Source organism: Ammodytes marinus (assembly GCF_949987685.1).
Source record: "Ammodytes marinus genome assembly, chromosome: 9".
NCBI classification, from domain to species: domain Eukaryota; kingdom Metazoa; phylum Chordata; class Actinopteri; order Uranoscopiformes; family Ammodytidae; genus Ammodytes; species Ammodytes marinus.
In genome coordinates, this window is record NC_137213.1 from 136927 (window position 1) to 156281 (window position 19355).

Consider the following 19355-nt stretch of genomic DNA (forward strand, 5'->3'; position numbering starts at 1 on the left):
TGTTAAAAAAAATCTTCATCTCAAAATATAATCTTCCACCAAAAAGGAAAATTTTGCCCAAACTTTTTTTCAAAATGGTTTTCAAGAGTGTTTCACAGCTTGCCAAGCTGAACTCAGGATGCCAAACATTGCAATAAGAAGAACATTTCGGTAGCAGTTTTCATATGCCATTGAAAAAAAAAAAGGTTCACCACAACAGTCACCTCAAAAAAATTCTTCCTTCAGAAAAAAAAAATCGTAAAAAAATTCTTCCTATGTTAAAAAAAATGTTCCTCTCAAAATATAATCTTCCACCAAAAAGGAAAATGTTGCCCAAACTTTTTTTCCAAATGGTTTTCAAGAGTGTTTCACAGCTTGCCAAGCTGAACTCAGGATGCCAAACATTGCAATAAGAAGAACATTTCGGTAGCATTTTTCATATGCCATTGAAAAAAAAAAAAGTTCACCACAACAGTCACCTCAAAAAAATTCTTCCTTCAGAAAAGAAAAATCGTAAAAAAATTCTTCCTATGTTAAAAAAAATGTTCCTCTCAAAATATAATCTTCCACCAAAAAGGAAAATTTTGCCCAAACTTTTTTTCCAAATGGTTTTCAAGAGTGTTTCACAGCTTGCCAAGCTGAACTCAGGATGCCAAACATTGCAATAAGAAGAACGTTTCGATAGCAGTTTTCATATGCCATTGAAAAAAAAAAGTTCCCCACAACAGTCACCTCAAAAAAATTCTTCCTTCAGAAAAAAAAAAATTCGTAAAAAAAATTCTTCCTATGTTAAAAAAAATCTTCGTCTCAAAATATAGTCTTCCACCAAAAAGAAAAATTTAGCTCAAACTTTTTTTCCAAATGGTTTTCAAGAGTATTTCACAGCTTGCCAAGCTGAACTCAGGATTCCAAACATTGCAATAAGAAGAACATTTCGGTAGCAGTTTTCATATGCCATTGAAAAAAAAAAGTTCCCCACAACAGTCACCTCAAAAAAATTCTTCTTTCAGAAAAAAAAAATTCGTAAAAAAATTCTTCCTATGTTAAAAAAAATCTTCCTCTCAAAATATAATCTTCCACCAAAAAGAAAAATTTTGCCCAAACTTTTTTTCCAAATGGTTTTCAAGAGTGTTTCACAGCTTGCCAAGCTGAACTCAGGATGCCAAACATTGCAATAAGAAGAACATTTCGGTAGCAGTTTTCATATGCCATTGAAAAAAAAAAAAGTTCACCACAACAGTCACCTCAAAAAAATTCTTCCTTCAGAAAAAAAAAATCGTAAAAAAATTCTTCCTATGTTAAAAAAAATGTTCCTCTCAAAATATAATCTTCCACCAAAAAGAAAAATTTTGCCCAAACTTTTTTTCCAAATGGTTTTCAAGAGTGTTTCACAGCTTGCCAAGCTGAACTCAGGATGCCAAACATTGCAATAAGAAGAACGTTTCGATAGCAGTTTTCATATGCCATTGAAAAAAAAAAGTTCCCCACAACAGTCACCTCAAAAAAATTCTTCCTTCAGAAAAAAAAAAAATTCGTAAAAAAAATTCTTCCTATGTTAAAAAAAATCTTCGTCTCAAAATATAGTCTTCCACCAAAAAGAAAAATTTTGCTCAAACTTTTTTTCCAAATGGTTTTCAAGAGTATTTCACAGCTTGCCAAGCTGAACTCAGGATGCCAAACAAGTTGTAGATAGTGTTTGTATTGAAATATTAAGAAAACATATGCCATTGAAAAGAAAAAAGTTCCCCACAACAGTCACCTCAAAAAAATTCTTCCTTCAGAAAAAAAAAAATTCGTAAAAAAATTCTTCCTATGTTAAAACAAATCTTCATCTCAAAATATAATCTTCCACCAAAAAGAAAAATTTTGCTCAAATTTTTTTTCCAAATGGTTTTCTAGAGTCTTTCACAGCTTAACAAGCTGAACTCAGGATGCCAAACATTGCAAAAAAAGAAGAACATTTCGGTAGCAGTTTTCATATGCCATTGAAAAAAAAAAAAAGTTCACCACAACAGTCACCTCAAAAGAATTCTTCCTTCAGAAAAAAAAAAATCGTAAAAAAATTCTTCCTATGTTAAAAAAAATCTTCCTCTCAAAATATAATCTTCCACCAAAAAGAAAAATTTTGCTAAAACTTTTTTTCCAAATGGTTTTCAAGAGTATTTCACAGCTTGCCAAGCTGAACTCAGGATTCCAAACATTGCAATAAGAAGAACGTTTCGGTAGCAGTTTTCATATGCCATTGAAAAAAAAAAGTTCCCCACAACAGTCACCTCAAAAAAATTCTTCCTTCAGAAAAAAAAAATTTGTAAAAAAATTCTTCCTATGTTAAAAAAAATCTTCATCTCAAAATATAATCTTCCACCAAAAAGGAAAATTTTGCCCAAACTTTTTTTCAAAATGGTTTTCAAGAGTGTTTCACAGCTTGCCAAGCTGAACTCAGGATGCCAAACATTGCAATAAGAAGAACATTTCGGTAGCAGTTTTCATATGCCATTGAAAAAAAAAAAGGTTCACCACAACAGTCACCTCAAAAAAATTCTTCCTTCAGAAAAAAAAAATCGTAAAAAAATTCTTCCTATGTTAAAAAAAATGTTCCTCTCAAAATATAATCTTCCACCAAAAAGGAAAATTTTGCCCAAACTTTTTTTCCAAATGGTTTTCAAGAGTGTTTCACAGCTTGCCAAGCTGAACTCAGGATGCCAAACATTGCAATAAGAAGAACATTTCGGTAGCATTTTTCATATGCCATTGAAAAAAAAAAAAGTTCACCACAACAGTCACCTCAAAAAAATTCTTCCTTCAGAAAAGAAAAATCGTAAAAAAATTCTTCCTATGTTAAAAAAAATGTTCCTCTCAAAATATAATCTTCCACCAAAAAGGAAAATTTTGCCCAAACTTTTTTTCCAAATGGTTTTCAAGAGTGTTTCACAGCTTGCCAAGCTGAACTCAGGATGCCAAACATTGCAATAAGAAGAACGTTTCGATAGCAGTTTTCATATGCCATTGAAAAAAAAAAGTTCCCCACAACAGTCACCTCAAAAAAATTCTTCCTTCAGAAAAAAAAAAATTCGTAAAAAAAATTCTTCCTATGTTAAAAAAAATCTTCGTCTCAAAATATAGTCTTCCACCAAAAAGAAAAATTTAGCTCAAACTTTTTTTCCAAATGGTTTTCAAGAGTATTTCACAGCTTGCCAAGCTGAACTCAGGATTCCAAACATTGCAATAAGAAGAACATTTCGGTAGCAGTTTTCATATGCCATTGAAAAAAAAAAGTTCCCCACAACAGTCACCTCAAAAAAATTCTTCTTTCAGAAAAAAAAAATTCGTAAAAAAATTCTTCCTATGTTAAAAAAAATCTTCCTCTCAAAATATAATCTTCCACCAAAAAGAAAAATTTTGCCCAAACTTTTTTTCCAAATGGTTTTCAAGAGTGTTTCACAGCTTGCCAAGCTGAACTCAGGATGCCAAACATTGCAATAAGAAGAACATTTCGGTAGCAGTTTTCATATGCCATTGAAAAAAAAAAAAGTTCACCACAACAGTCACCTCAAAAAAATTCTTCCTTCAGAAAAAAAAAATCGTAAAAAAATTCTTCCTATGTTAAAAAAAATGTTCCTCTCAAAATATAATCTTCCACCAAAAAGAAAAATTTTGCCCAAACTTTTTTTCCAAATGGTTTTCAAGAGTGTTTCACAGCTTGCCAAGCTGAACTCAGGATGCCAAACATTGCAATAAGAAGAACGTTTCGATAGCAGTTTTCATATGCCATTGAAAAAAAAAAGTTCCCCACAACAGTCACCTCAAAAAAATTCTTCCTTCAGAAAAAAAAAAAATTCGTAAAAAAAATTCTTCCTATGTTAAAAAAAATCTTCGTCTCAAAATATAGTCTTCCACCAAAAAGAAAAATTTTGCTCAAACTTTTTTTCCAAATGGTTTTCAAGAGTATTTCACAGCTTGCCAAGCTGAACTCAGGATTCCAAACAAGTTGTACTTTCAATTATTTGCATTGAAATATAAAGCAGATTTCAGAAGCAGTTTTCATTTGCCTTCAAAAAAAGAATTCCCACTGTCAACCGAAAAAAAAATCTTCCTCCAAAAAAAACCAATGTCGATAAAAAAAATCTTCCTGTGATAAAAGAAATCTTCCTCTCAAAATATAATCTTCCACCAAAAAGAAAAATTTTGCTCAAACTTTTTTTCAGCTTTCAGTGAAATTTTATTGCTTCTTTCTGCAGCTCTCACTGAAATAAGGCTAATTTTCAACTTTGTTCAAATGTGCTGTAACTTTTGTTCCAAATGGTTTTCAAGAGTCTTTCATGGCTTGCCAAGCAGAACTCAGCATGCTAAACTAGTTATATATAGTATTTGCATTGAAATCTTAAGTCAATTTTATCATCAGCTTTCAGTGAAATTTTATTGCTTCTTTCTGCAGCTCTCACTGAAATAAGGCTAATTTTCAACTTTGTTCAAATGTGCTGTAACTTTTGTTCCAAATGGTTTTCAAGAGTCTTTCATGGCTTGCCAAGCAGAACTCAGCATGCTAAACTAGTTATATATAGTATTTGCATTGAAATCTTAAGTCAATTTTATCATCAGCTTTCAGTGAAATTTTATTGCTTCTTTCTGCAGCTCTCACTGAAATAAGGCTAATTTTCAACTTTGTTCAAATGTGCTGTAACTTTTGTTCCAAATGGTTTTCAAGAGATTTTCATGGCTTGCCAAGCAGAACTCAGCATGCTAAACTAGTTATATATAGTATTTGCATTGAAATCTTAAGTCAATTTTATCATCAGCTTTCAGTGAAATTGTATTGCTTCTTTCTGCAGCTCTCACTGAAATAAGGCTAATTTTCAACTTTGTTCAAATGTGCTGTAACTTTTGTTCCAAATGGTTTTCAAGAGTGTTCCATGGCTTGCCAAGCAGAACTCAGCATGCTAAACTAGTTATATATAGTATTTGCATTGAAATCTTAAGTCAATTTTATCATCAGCTTTCATTGAAATTTTATTGCTTCTTTCTGCAGCTCTCACTGAAATAAGGCTAATTTTCAACTTTGTTCAAATGTGCTGTAACTTTTGTTCCAAATGGTTTTCAAGAGTCTTTCATGGCTTGCCAAGCAGAACTCAGCATGCTAAACTAGTTATATATAGTATTTGCATTGAAATCTTAAGTCAATTTTATCATCAGCTTTCAGTGAAATTTTATTGCTTCTTTCTGCAGCTCTCACTGAAATAAGGCTAATTTTCAACTTTGTTCAAATGTGCTGTAACTTTTGTTCCAAATGGTTTTCAAGAGTCTTTCATGGCTTGCCAAGCAGAACTCAGCATGCTAAACTAGTTATATATAGTATTTGCATTGAAATCTTAAGTCAATTTTATCATCAGCTTTCAGTGAAATTTTATTGCTTCTTTCTGCAGCTCTCACTGAAATAAGGCTAATTTTCAACTTTGTTCAAATGTGCTGTAACTTTTGTTCCAAATGGTTTTCAAGAGATTTTCATGGCTTGCCAAGCAGAACTCAGCATGCTAAACTAGTTATATATAGTATTTGCATTGAAATCTTAAGTCAATTTTATCATCAGCTTTCAGTGAAATTTTATTGCTTCTTTCTGCAGCTCTCACTGAAATAAGGCTAATTTTCAACTTTGTTCAAATGTGCTGTAACTTTTGTTCCAAATGGTTTTCAAGAGTGTTTCATGGCTTGCCAAGCAGAACTCAGCATGTTAAACTAGTTATATATAGTATTTGCATTGAAATCTTAAGTCAATTTTATCATCAGCTTTCAGTGAAATTGAAACACTTGTACACTTGTACATAGTGTTTGTATTGAAATATTAAGAACTTTTTGGAAGCATTTTTCATTTGCCTTTGAAAAAAAAAAGTTCCCCACAACATTCATCTCAAAAAAATTCTTCCTTCAGAAAAAAAAAATTCGTGAAAAAATTCTTCCTATGTTAAAAAAAATCTTCCTCTCAAAATGTAATCTTCCACCAAAAAGAAAAATTTTGCCCAAACTTTTTTTTCAAATGGTTTTCAAGAGTCTTTCACAGATTGCCAAGCTGAGCTCAGGATGCCAAACAAGTTGTACATAGTGTTTGTATTGAAATATTAAGAACACATATGCCATTGAAAAGAAAAAAGTTCCCCCTAACAGTCACCTCAAAAAAATTCATCCTTGAGAAAAAATAAAATTCGTAAAAAAAATTATTCCTTTGTTAAAAAAAATCTTCCTCTCAAAATATAATCTTCCACCAAAAAGAAAAATTTTGCTCAAACTTTTTTTCCAAATGGTTTTCAAGAGTCTTTCACAGCTTTCCAAGCTGAACTCAGGATGCCAAACAAGTTGTACATAGTGTTTGTATTGAAATATTAAGAACATTTTGGAAGCAGTTTTCATTTGCCTTTGAAAAAAAAAAAAGTTCCCTACAACAGTCACATCAAAAAAATTCTTCCTTCAGAAAAAAAAAATCGTAAAAAAATTCTTCCTATGTTAAAAAAATGTTCCTCTCAAAATATAGTATTCCACCAAAAAGAAAAATTTCCTCTAACTTTTTTTCCAAACGGTTTTCAAGAGTCTTTCACAGCTTGCCAAGCTGAACTCTGGATGCCAAACAAGTTGTACATAGTGTTTGTATTGAAATATTAAGAACAAATATGCCATTGAAAAAAAAAAGTTCCCCACAACAGTCACTTCAAAAAAATTCTTCCTTCAGAAAAAAAAAAATTCGTAAAAAAATTCTTCCTATGTTAAAACAAATCTTCATCTCAAAATATAATCTTCCACCAAAAAGAAAAATTTTGCTCAAATTTTTTTTCCAAATGGTTTTCTAGAGTCTTTCACAGCTTAACAAGCTGAACTCAGGATGCCAAACATTGCAAAAAAAGAAGAACATTTCGGTAGCAGTTTTCATATGCCATTGAAAAAAAAAAAAAGTTCACCACAACAGTCACCTCAAAAGAATTCTTCCTTCAGAAAAAAAAAAATCGTAAAAAAATTCTTTCTATGTTAAAAAAAATCTTCCTCTCAAAATATAATCTTCCACCAAAAAGAAAAATTTTGCTAAAACTTTTTTTCCAAATGGTTTTCAAGAGTATTTCACAGCTTGCCAAGCTGAACTCAGGATTCCAAACATTGCAATAAGAAGAACGTTTCGGTAGCAGTTTTCATATGCCATTGAAAAAAAAAAGTTCCCCACAACAGTCACCTCAAAAAAATTCTTCCTTCAGAAAAAAAAAATTTGTAAAAAAATTCTTCCTATGTTAAAAAAAATCTTCATCTCAAAATATAATCTTCCACCAAAAAGGAAAATTTTGCCCAAACTTTTTTTCAAAATGGTTTTCAAGAGTGTTTCACAGCTTGCCAAGCTGAACTCAGGATGCCAAACATTGCAATAAGAAGAACATTTCGGTAGCAGTTTTCATATGCCATTGAAAAAAAAAAAGGTTCACCACAACAGTCACCTCAAAAAAATTCTTCCTTCAGAAAAAAAAAATCGTAAAAAAATTCTTCCTATGTTAAAAAAAATGTTCCTCTCAAAATATAATCTTCCACCAAAAAGGAAAATGTTGCCCAAACTTTTTTTCCAAATGGTTTTCAAGAGTGTTTCACAGCTTGCCAAGCTGAACTCAGGATGCCAAACATTGCAATAAGAAGAACATTTCGGTAGCAGTTTTCATATGCCATTGAAAAAAAAAAAAGTTCACCACAACAGTCACCTCAAAAAAATTCTTCCTTCAGAAAAGAAAAATCGTAAAAAAATTCTTCCTATGTTAAAAAAAATGTTCCTCTCAAAATATAATCTTCCACCAAAAAGGAAAATTTTGCCCAAACTTTTTTTCCAAATGGTTTTCAAGAGTGTTTCACAGCTTGCCAAGCTGAACTCAGGATGCCAAACATTGCAATAAGAAGAACGTTTCGATAGCAGTTTTCATATGCCATTGAAAAAAAAAAGTTCCCCACAACAGTCACCTCAAAAAAATTCTTCCTTCAGAAAAAAAAAAATTCGTAAAAAAAATTCTTCCTATGTTAAAAAAAATCTTCGTCTCAAAATATAGTCTTCCACCAAAAAGAAAAATTTAGCTCAAACTTTTTTTCCAAATGGTTTTCAAGAGTATTTCACAGCTTGCCAAGCTGAACTCAGGATTCCAAACATTGCAATAAGAAGAACATTTCGGTAGCAGTTTTCATATGCCATTGAAAAAAAAAAGTTCCCCACAACAGTCACCTCAAAAAAATTCTTCTTTCAGAAAAAAAAAATTCGTAAAAAAATTCTTCCTATGTTAAAAAAAATCTTCCTCTCAAAATATAATCTTCCACCAAAAAGAAAAATTTTGCCCAAACTTTTTTTCCAAATGGTTTTCAAGAGTGTTTCACAGCTTGCCAAGCTGAACTCAGGATGCCAAACATTGCAATAAGAAGAACATTTCGGTAGCAGTTTTCATATGCCATTGAAAAAAAAAAAAGTTCACCACAACAGTCACCTCAAAAAAATTCTTCCTTCAGAAAAAAAAAATCGTAAAAAAATTCTTCCTATGTTAAAAAAAATGTTCCTCTCAAAATATAATCTTCCACCAAAAAGAAAAATTTTGCCCAAACTTTTTTTCCAAATGGTTTTCAAGAGTGTTTCACAGCTTGCCAAGCTGAACTCAGGATGCCAAACATTGCAATAAGAAGAACGTTTCGATAGCAGTTTTCATATGCCATTGAAAAAAAAAAGTTCCCCACATTAGTCACCTCAAAAAAATTCTTCCTTCAGAAAAAAAAAAAATTCGTAAAAAAAATTCTTCCTATGTTAAAAAAAATCTTCGTCTCAAAATATAGTCTTCCACCAAAAAGAAAAATTTTGCTCAAACTTTTTTTCCAAATGGTTTTCAAGAGTATTTCACAGCTTGCCAAGCTGAACTCAGGATTCCAAACAAGTTGTACTTTCAATTATTTGCATTGAAATATAAAGCAGATTTCAGAAGCAGTTTTCATTTGCCTTCAAAAAAAGAATTCCCACTGTCAACCGAAAAAAAAATCTTCCTCCAAAAAAAACCAATGTCGATAAAAAAAATCTTCCTGTGATAAAAGAAATCTTCCTCTCAAAATATAATCTTCCACCAAAAAGAAAAATTTTGCTCAAACTTTTTTTCAGCTTTCAGTGAAATTTTATTGCTTCTTTCTGCAGCTCTCACTGAAATAAGGCTAATTTTCAACTTTGTTCAAATGTGCTGTAACTTTTGTTCCAAATGGTTTTCAAGAGTCTTTCATGGCTTGCCAAGCAGAACTCAGCATGCTAAACTAGTTATATATAGTATTTGCATTGAAATCTTAAGTCAATTTTATCATCAGCTTTCAGTGAAATTTTATTGCTTCTTTCTGCAGCTCTCACTGAAATAAGGCTAATTTTCAACTTTGTTCAAATGTGCTGTAACTTTTGTTCCAAATGGTTTTCAAGAGTCTTTCATGGCTTGCCAAGCAGAACTCAGCATGCTAAACTAGTTATATATAGTATTTGCATTGAAATCTTAAGTCAATTTTATCATCAGCTTTCAGTGAAATTTTATTGCTTCTTTCTGCAGCTCTCACTGAAATAAGGCTAATTTTCAACTTTGTTCAAATGTGCTGTAACTTTTGTTCCAAATGGTTTTCAAGAGATTTTCATGGCTTGCCAAGCAGAACTCAGCATGCTAAACTAGTTATATATAGTATTTGCATTGAAATCTTAAGTCAATTTTATCATCAGCTTTCAGTGAAATTTTATTGCTTCTTTCTGCAGCTCTCACTGAAATAAGGCTAATTTTCAACTTTGTTCAAATGTGCTGTAACTTTTGTTCCAAATGGTTTTCAAGAGTGTTTCATGGCTTGCCAAGCAGAACTCAGCATGCTAAACTAGTTATATATAGTATTTGCATTGAAATCTTAAGTCAATTTTATCATCAGCTTTCATTGAAATTTTATTGCTTCTTTCTGCAGCTCTCACTGAAATAAGGCTAATTTTCAACTTTGTTCAAATGTGCTGTAACTTTTGTTCCAAATGGTTTTCAAGAGTCTTTCATGGCTTGCCAAGCAGAACTCAGCATGCTAAACTAGTTATATATAGTATTTGCATTGAAATCTTAAGTCAATTTTATCATCAGCTTTCAGTGACATTTTATTGCTTCTTTCTGCAGCTCTCACTGAAATAAGGCTAATTTTCAACTTTGTTCAAATGTGCTGTAACTTTTGTTCCAAATGGTTTTCAAGAGTCTTTCATGGCTTGCCAAGCAGAACTCAGCATGCTAAACTAGTTATATATAGTATTTGCATTGAAATCTTAAGTCAATTTTATCATCAGCTTTCAGTGAAATTTTATTGCTTCTTTCTGCAGCTCTCACTGAAATAAGGCTAATTTTCAACTTTGTTCAAATGTGCTGTAACTTTTGTTCCAAATGGTTTTCAAGAGATTTTCATGGCTTGCCAAGCAGAACTCAGCATGCTAAACTAGTTATATATAGTATTTGCATTGAAATCTTAAGTCAATTTTATCATCAGCTTTCAGTGAAATTTTATTGCTTCTTTCTGCAGCTCTCACTGAAATAAGGCTAATTTTCAACTTTGTTCAAATGTGCTGTAACTTTTGTTCCAAATGGTTTTCAAGAGTGTTTCATGGCTTGCCAAGCAGAACTCAGCATGTTAAACTAGTTATATATAGTATTTGCATTGAAATCTTAAGTCAATTTTATCATCAGCTTTCAGTGAAATTGAAACACTTGTACACTTGTACATAGTGTTTGTATTGAAATATTAAGAACTTTTTGGAAGCATTTTTCATTTGCCTTTGAAAAAAAAAAGTTCCCCACAACATTCATCTCAAAAAAATTCTTCCTTCAGAAAAAAAAAATTCGTGAAAAAATTCTTCCTATGTTAAAAAAAATCTTCCTCTCAAAATGTAATCTTCCACCAAAAAGAAAAATTTTGCCCAAACTTTTTTTTCAAATGGTTTTCAAGAGTCTTTCACAGATTGCCAAGCTGAGCTCAGGATGCCAAACAAGTTGTACATAGTGTTTGTATTGAAATATTAAGAACACATATGCCATTGAAAAGAAAAAAGTTCCCCCTAACAGTCACCTCAAAAAAATTCATCCTTGAGAAAAAATAAAATTCGTAAAAAAAATTATTCCTTTGTTAAAAAAAATCTTCCTCTCAAAATATAATCTTCCACCAAAAAGAAAAATTTTGCTCAAACTTTTTTTCCAAATGGTTTTCAAGAGTCTTTCACAGCTTTCCAAGCTGAACTCAGGATGCCAAACAAGTTGTACATAGTGTTTGTATTGAAATATTAAGAACATTTTGGAAGCAGTTTTCATTTGCCTTTGAAAAAAAAAAAAGTTCCCTACAACAGTCACATCAAAAAAATTCTTCCTTCAGAAAAAAAAAATCGTAAAAAAATTCTTCCTATGTTAAAAAAATGTTCCTCTCAAAATATAGTATTCCACCAAAAAGAAAAATTTCCTCTAACTTTTTTTCCAAACGGTTTTCAAGAGTCTTTCACAGCTTGCCAAGCTGAACTCTGGATGCCAAACAAGTTGTACATAGTGTTTGTATTGAAATATTAAGAACAAATATGCCATTGAAAAAAAAAAGTTCCCCACAACAGTCACTTCAAAAAAATTCTTCCTTCAGAAAAAAAAAATGGTAAAAAAATTCTTCCTATGTTAAAAAAAATCTTCCTCTCAAAATGTAATCTTCCACCAAAAAGAAAAATTTTGCCCAAACTTTTTTTCCAAATGGTTTTCAAGTCTTTCACAGATTGCCAAGCTGAACTAAGGATGCCAAACAAGTTGTACATAGTGTTTGTATTGAAATATTAAGAAAACATATGCCATTGAAAAGAAAAAAGTTCCCCACAACAGACACCTCAAAAAAATTCTTCCTTCAGAAAAAAAAAATCTGTATAAAAATTCTTCCTATGTTAAAAAAAATCTTCATCTCAAAATATAATCTTCCACCAAAAAGAAAAATTTTGCTCAAATTTTTTTTCCAAATGGTTTTCTAGAGTGTTTCACAGCTTGCCAAGCTGAACTCAGGATGCCAAACATTGCAATAAGAAGAACATTTCGGTAGCAGTTTTCATATGCCATTGAAAAAAAAAAAAGTTCACCACAACAGTCAACCCAAAAAAATTCTTCCTTCAGAAAAAAAAAATCTTAAAAAAATTCTTCCTATGTTAAAAAAAATGTTGCTCTCAAAATATAATCTTCCACCAAAAAGGAAAATTTTGCCCAAACTTTTTTTCCAAATGGTTTTCAAGAGTGTTTCACAGCTTGCCAAGCTGAACTCAGGATTCCAAACATTGCAATAAGAAGAACGTTTCGATAGCAGTTTTCATATGCCATTGAAAAAAAAAAGTTCCCCACAACAGTCACCTCAAAAAAATTCTTCCTTCAGAAAAAAAAAATTCGTAAAAAAATTCTTCCTATGTTAAAAAAAATCTTCATCTCAAAATATAATCTTCCACCAAAAAGGAAAATTTTGCCCAAACTTTTTTTCCAAATGGTTTTCAAGAGTGTTTCACAGCTTGCCAAGCTGAACTCAGGATGCCAAAAATTGCAATAAGAAGAACATTTCGGTAGCAGTTTTCATATGCCATTGAAAAAAAAAAGTTCCCCACAACAGTCACCTCAAAAAAATTCTTCCTTCAGAAAAAAAAAAATTCGTAAAAAAAATTCTTCCTATGTTAAAAAAAATCTTCGTCTCAAAATATAGTCTTCCACCAAAAAGAAAAATTTTGCTCAAACTTTTTTTCCAAATGGTTTTCAAGAGTATTTCACAGCTTGCCAAGCTGAACTCAGGATTCCAAACATTGCAATAAGAAGAACGTTTCGGTAGCAGCTTTCATATGCCATTGAAAAAAAAAAATTCCCCACAACAGTCACCTTAAAAAAATTCTTCCTTCAGAAAAAAAAAATTTGTAAAAAAATTCTTCCTATGTTAAAAAAAATCTTCATCTCAAAATATAATCTTCCACCAAAAAGGAAAATTTTGCCCAAACTTTTTTTCAAAATGGTTTTCAACAGTGTTTCACAGCTTGCCAAGCTGAACTCAGGATGCCAAACATTGCAATAAGAAGAACATATCGGTAGCAGTTTTCATATGCCATTGAAAAAAAAAAAAGTTCACCACAACAGTCACCTCAAAAAAATTCTTCCTTCAGAAAAAAAAAATCGTAAAAAAATTCTTCCTATGTTAAAAAAAATGTTCCTCTCAAAATATAATCTTCCACCAAAAAGGAAAATTTTGCCCAAACTTTTTTTCCAAATGGTTTTCAAGAGTGTTTCACAGCTTGCCAAGCTGAACTCAGGATGCCAAACATTGCAATAAGAAGAACGTTTCGATAGCAGTTTTCATATGCCATTGAAAAAAAAAAGTTCCCCACAACAGTCACCTCAAAAAAATTCTTCCTTCAGAAAAAAAAAAATTCGTAAAAAAAATTCTTCCTATGTTAAAAAAAATCTTCGTCTCAAAATATAGTCTTCCACCAAAAAGAAAAATTTTGCTCAAACTTTTTTTCCAAATGGTTTTCAAGAGTATTTCACAGCTTGCCAAGCTGAACTCAGGATTCCAAACATTGCAATAAGAAAAACATTTCGGTAGCAGTTTTCATATGCCATTGAAAAAAAAAAGTTCCCCACAACAGTCACCTCAAAAAAATTCTTCTTTCAGAAAAAAAAAATTCGTAAAAAAATTCTTCCTATGTTAAAAAAAATCTTCCTCTCAAAATATAATCTTCCACCAAAAAGGAAAATTTTGCCCAAACTTTTTTTCCAAATGGTTTTCAAGAGTGTTTCACAGCTTGCCAAGCTGAACTCAGGATGCCAAACATTGCAATAAGAAGAACATTTCGGTAGCAGTTTTCATATGCCATTGAAAAAAAAAAAAGTTCCCCACAACAGTCACCTCAAAAAAATTCTTCCTTCAGAAAAAAAAAATCGTAAAAAAATTCTTCCTATGTTAAAAAAAATTTTCCTCTCAAAATATAGTCTTCCACCAAAAAGAAAAATTTTGCCCTATACTTTTTTTCCAAATGGTTTTCAAGAGTATTTCACAGCTTGCCAAGCTGAACTCAGGATTCCAAACAAGTTGTACTTTCAATTATTTGCATTGAAATATCAAGCAGATTTCAGAAGCAGTTTTCATTTGCCGTCAAAAAAAGAATTCCCACTGTCAACCGAAAAAAAATTCTTCCTCCAAAAAAAACCAATGTCGATAAAAAAAATCTTCCTGTGATAAAAGAAATCTTCCTCTCAAAATATAATCTTCCACCAAAAAGAAAAATTTTGCTCAAACTTTTTTTCAGCTTTCAGTGAAATTTTATTGCTTCTTTCTGCAGCTCTCACTGAAATAAGGCTAATTTTCAACTTTGTTCAAATGTGCTGTAACTTTTGTTCCAAATGGTTTTCAAGAGTCTTTCATGGCTTGCCAAGCAGAACTCAGCATGCTAAACTAGTTATATATAGTATTTGCATTGAAATCTTAAGTCAATTTTATCATCAGCTTTCAGTGAAATTTTATTGCTTCTTTCTGCAGCTCTCACTGAAATAAGGCTAATTTTCAACTTTGTTCAAATGTGCTGTAACTTTTGTTCCAAATGGTTTTCAAGAGTCTTTCATGGCTTGCCAAGCAGAACTCAGCATGCTAAACTAGTTATATATAGTGTTTGCATTGAAATCTTAAGTCAATTTTATCATCAGCTTTCAGTGAAATTTTATTGCTTCTTTCTGCAGCTCTCACTGAAATAAGGCTAATTTTCAACTTTGTTCAAATGTGCTGTAACTTTTGTTCCAAATGGTTTTCAAGAGTCTTTCATGGCTTGCCAAGCAGAACTCAGCATGCTAAACTAGTTATATATAGTATTTGCATTGAAATCTTAAGTCAATTTTATCATCAGCTTTCAGTGAAATTTTATTGCTTCTTTCTGCAGCTCTCACTGAAATAAGGCTAATTTTCAACTTTGTTCAAATGTGCTGTAACTTTTGTTCCAAATGGTTTTCAAGAGTCTTTCATGGCTTGCCAAGCAGAACTCAGCATGCTAAACTAGTTATATATAGTATTTGCATTGAAATCTTAAGTCAATTTTATCATCAGCTTTCAGTGAAATTTTATTGCTTCTTTCTGCAGCTCTCACTGAAATAAGGCTAATTTTCAACTTTGTTCAAATGTGCTGTAACTTTTGTTCCAAATTGTTTTCAAGAGTCTTTCATGGCTTGCCAAGCAGAACTCAGCATGCTAAACTAGTTATATATAGTATTTGCATTGAAATATTAAGTCAATTTTATCATCAGCTTTCAGTGAAATTTTATTGCTTCTTTCTGCAGCTCTCACTGAAATAAGGCTAATTTTCAACTTTGTTCAAATGTGCTGTAACTTTTGTTCCAAATGGTTTTCAAGAGTCTTTCATGGCTTGCCAAGCAGAACTCAGCATGCTAAACTAGTTATATATAGTATTTGCATTGAAATCTTAAGTCAATTTTATCATCAGCTTTCATTGAAATTTTATTGCTTCTTTCTGCAGCTCTCACTGAAATAAGGCTAATTTTCAACTTTGTTCAAATGTGCTGTAACTTTTGTTCCAAATGGTTTTCAAGAGTCTTTCATGGCTTGCCAAGCAGAACTCAGCATGCTAAACTAGTTATATATAGTATTTGCATTGAAATCTTAAGTCAATTTTATCATCAGCTTTCAGTGAAATTTTATTGCTTCTTTCTGCAGCTCTCACTGAAATAAGGCTAATTTTCAACTTTGTTCAAATGTGCTGTAACTTTTGTTCCAAATGGTTTTCAAGAGTCTTTCATGGCTTGCCAAGCAGAACTCAGCATGCTAAACTAGTTATATATAGTATTTGCATTGAAATCTTAAGTCAATTTTATCATCAGCTTTCAGTGAAATTTTATTGCTTCTTTCTGCAGCTCTCACTGAAATAAGGCTAATTTTCAACTTTGTTCAAATGTGCTGTAACTTTTGTTCCAAATGGTTTTCAAGAGATTTTCATGGCTTGCCAAGCAGAACTCAGCATGCTAAACTAGTTATATATAGTATTTGCATTGAAATCTTAAGTCAATTTTATCATCAGCTTTCAGTGAAATTTTATTGCTTCTTTCTGCAGCTCTCACTGAAATAAGGCTAATTTTCAACTTTGTTCAAATGTGCTGTAACTTTTGTTCCAAATGGTTTTCAAGAGTGTTTCATGGCTTGCCAAGCAGAACTCAGCATGTTAAACTAGTTATATATAGTATTTGCATTGAAATCTTAAGTCAATTTTATCATCAGCTTTCAGTGAAATTGAAACACTTGTACACTTGTACATAGTGTTTGTATTGAAATATTAAGAACTTTTTGGAAGCATTTTTCATTTGCCTTTGAAAAAAAAAAGTTCCCCACAACATTCATCTCAAAAAAATTCTTCCTTCAGAAAAAAAAAATTCGTGAAAAAATTCTTCCTATGTTAAAAAAAATCTTCCTCTCAAAATGTAATCTTCCACCAAAAAGAAAAATTTTGCCCAAACTTTTTTTTCAAATGGTTTTCAAGAGTCTTTCACAGATTGCCAAGCTGAGCTCAGGATGCCAAACAAGTTGTACATAGTGTTTGTATTGAAATATTAAGAACACATATGCCATTGAAAAGAAAAAAGTTCCCCCTAACAGTCACCTCAAAAAAATTCATCCTTGAGAAAAAACAAAATTCGTAAAAAAAATTATTCCTTTGTTAAAAAAAATCTTCCTCTCAAAATATAATCTTCCACCAAAAAGAAAAATTTTGCTCAAACTTTTTTTCCAAATGGTTTTCAAGAGTCTTTCACAGCTTTCCAAGCTGAACTCAGGATGCCAAACAAGTTGTACATAGTGTTTGTATTGAAATATTAAGAACATTTTGGAAGCAGTTTTCATTTGCCTTTGAAAAAAAAAAAAGTTCCCTACAACAGTCACATCAAAAAAATTCTTCCTTCAGAAAAAAAAAATCGTAAAAAAATTCTCCCTATGTTAAAAAAATGTTCCTCTCAAAATATAGTATTCCACCAAAAAGAAAAATTTCCTCTAACTTTTTTTCCAAACGGTTTTCAAGAGTCTTTCACAGCTTGCCAAGCTGAACTCTGGATGCCAAACAAGTTGTACATAGTGTTTGTATTGAAATATTAAGAACAAATATGCCATTGAAAAAAAAAAGTTCCCCACAACAGTCACTTCAAAAAAATTCTTCCTTCAGAAAAAAAAAATGGTAAAAAAATTCTTCCTATGTTAAAAAAAATCTTCCTCTCAAAATGTAATCTTCCACCAAAAAGAAAAATTTTGCCCAAACTTTTTTTCCAAATGGTTTTCAAGTCTTTCACAGATTGCCAAGCTGAACTAAGGATGCCAAACAAGTTGTACATAGTGTTTGTATTGAAATATTAAGAAAACATATGCCATTGAAAAGAAAAAAGTTCCCCACAACAGACACCTCAAAAAAATTCTTCCTTCAGAAAAAAAAAAATCTGTATAAAAATTCTTCCTATGTTAAAAAAAATCTTCATCTCAAAATATAATCTTCCACCAAAAAGAAAAATTTTGCTCAAATTTTTTTTCCAAATGGTTTTCTAGAGTGTTTCACAGCTTGCCAAGCTGAACTCAGGATGCCAAACATTGCAATAAGAAGAACATTTCGGTAGCAGTTTTCATATGCCATTGAAAAAAAAAAAAGTTCACCACAACAGTCAACCCAAAAAAATTCTTCCTTCAGAAAAAAAAAATCTTAAAAAAATTCTTCCTATGTTAAAAAAAATGTTCCTCTCAAAATATAATCTTCCACCAAAAAGGAAAATTTTGCCCAAACTTTTTTTCCAAATGGTTTTCAAGAGTGTTTCACAGCTTGCCAAGCTGAACTCAGGATGCCAAAAATTGCAATAAGAAGAACATTTCGGTAGCAGTTTTCATATGCCATTGAAAAAAAAAAGTTCCCCACAACAGTCACCTCAAAAAAATTCTTCCTTCAGAAAAAAAAAAATTCGTAAAAAAAATTCTTCCTATGTTAAAAAAAATCTTCGTCTCAAAATATAGTCTTCCACCAAAAAGAAAAATTTTGCTCAAACTTTTTTTCCAAATGGTTTTCAAGAGTATTTCACAGCTTGCCAAGCTGAACTCAGGATTCCAAACATTGCAATAAGAAGAACGTTTCGGTAGCAGCTTTCATATGCCATTGAAAAAAAAAATTCCCCACAACAGTCACCTTAAAAAAATTCTTCCTTCAGAAAAAAAAAATTTGTAAAAAAATTCTTCCTATGTTAAAAAAATCATCTCAAAATATAATCTTCCACCAAAAAGGAAAATTTTGCCCAAACTTTTTTTCAAAATGGTTTTCAAGAGTGTTTCACAGCTTGCCAAGCTGAACTCAGGATGCCAAACATTGCAATAAGAAGAACATTTCGGTAGCAGTTTTCATATGCCATTGAAAAAAAAAAGGTTCACCACAACAGTCACCTCAAAAAAATTCTTCCTTCAGAAAAAAAAAATCGTAAAAAAATTCTTCCTATGTTAAAAAAAATGTTCCTCTCAAAATATAATCTTCCACCAAAAATGAAAATGTTGCCCAAACTTTTTTTCAAAATGGTTTTCAACAGTGTTTCACAGCTTGCCAAGCTGAACTCAGGATGCCAAACATTGCAATAAGAAGAACATATCGGTAGCAGTTTTCATATGCCATTGAAAAAAAAAAAAGTTCACCACAACAGTCACCTCAAAAAAATTCTTCCTTCAGAAAAAAAAAATCGTAAAAAAATTCTTCCTATGTTAAAAAAAATGTTCCTCTCAAAATATAATCTTCCACCAAAAAGGAAAATTTTGCCCAAACTTTTTTTCCAAATGGTTTTCAAGAGTGTTTCACAGCTTGCCAAGCTGAACTCAGGATGCCAAACATTGCAATAAGAAGAACGTTTCGATAGCAGTTTTCATATGCCATTGAAAAAAAAAAGTTCCCCACAACAGTCACCTCAAAAAAATTCTTCCTTCAGAAAAAAAAAAATTCGTAAAAAAAATTCTTCCTATGTTAAAAAAAATCTTCGTCTCAAAATATAGTCTTCCACCAAAAAGAAAAATTTTGCTCAAACTTTTTTTCCAAATGGTTTTCAAGAGTATTTCACAGCTTGCCAAGCTGAACTCAGGATTCCAAACATTGCAATAAGAAAAACATTTCGGTAGCAGTTTTCATATGCCATTGAAAAAAAAAAGTTCCCCACAACAGTCACCTCAAAAAAATTCTTCTTTCAGAAAAAAAAAATTCGTAAAAAAATTCTTCCTATGTTAAAAAAAATCTTCCTCTCAAAATATAATCTTCCACCAAAAAGGAAAATTTTGCCCAAACTTTTTTTCCAAATGGTTTT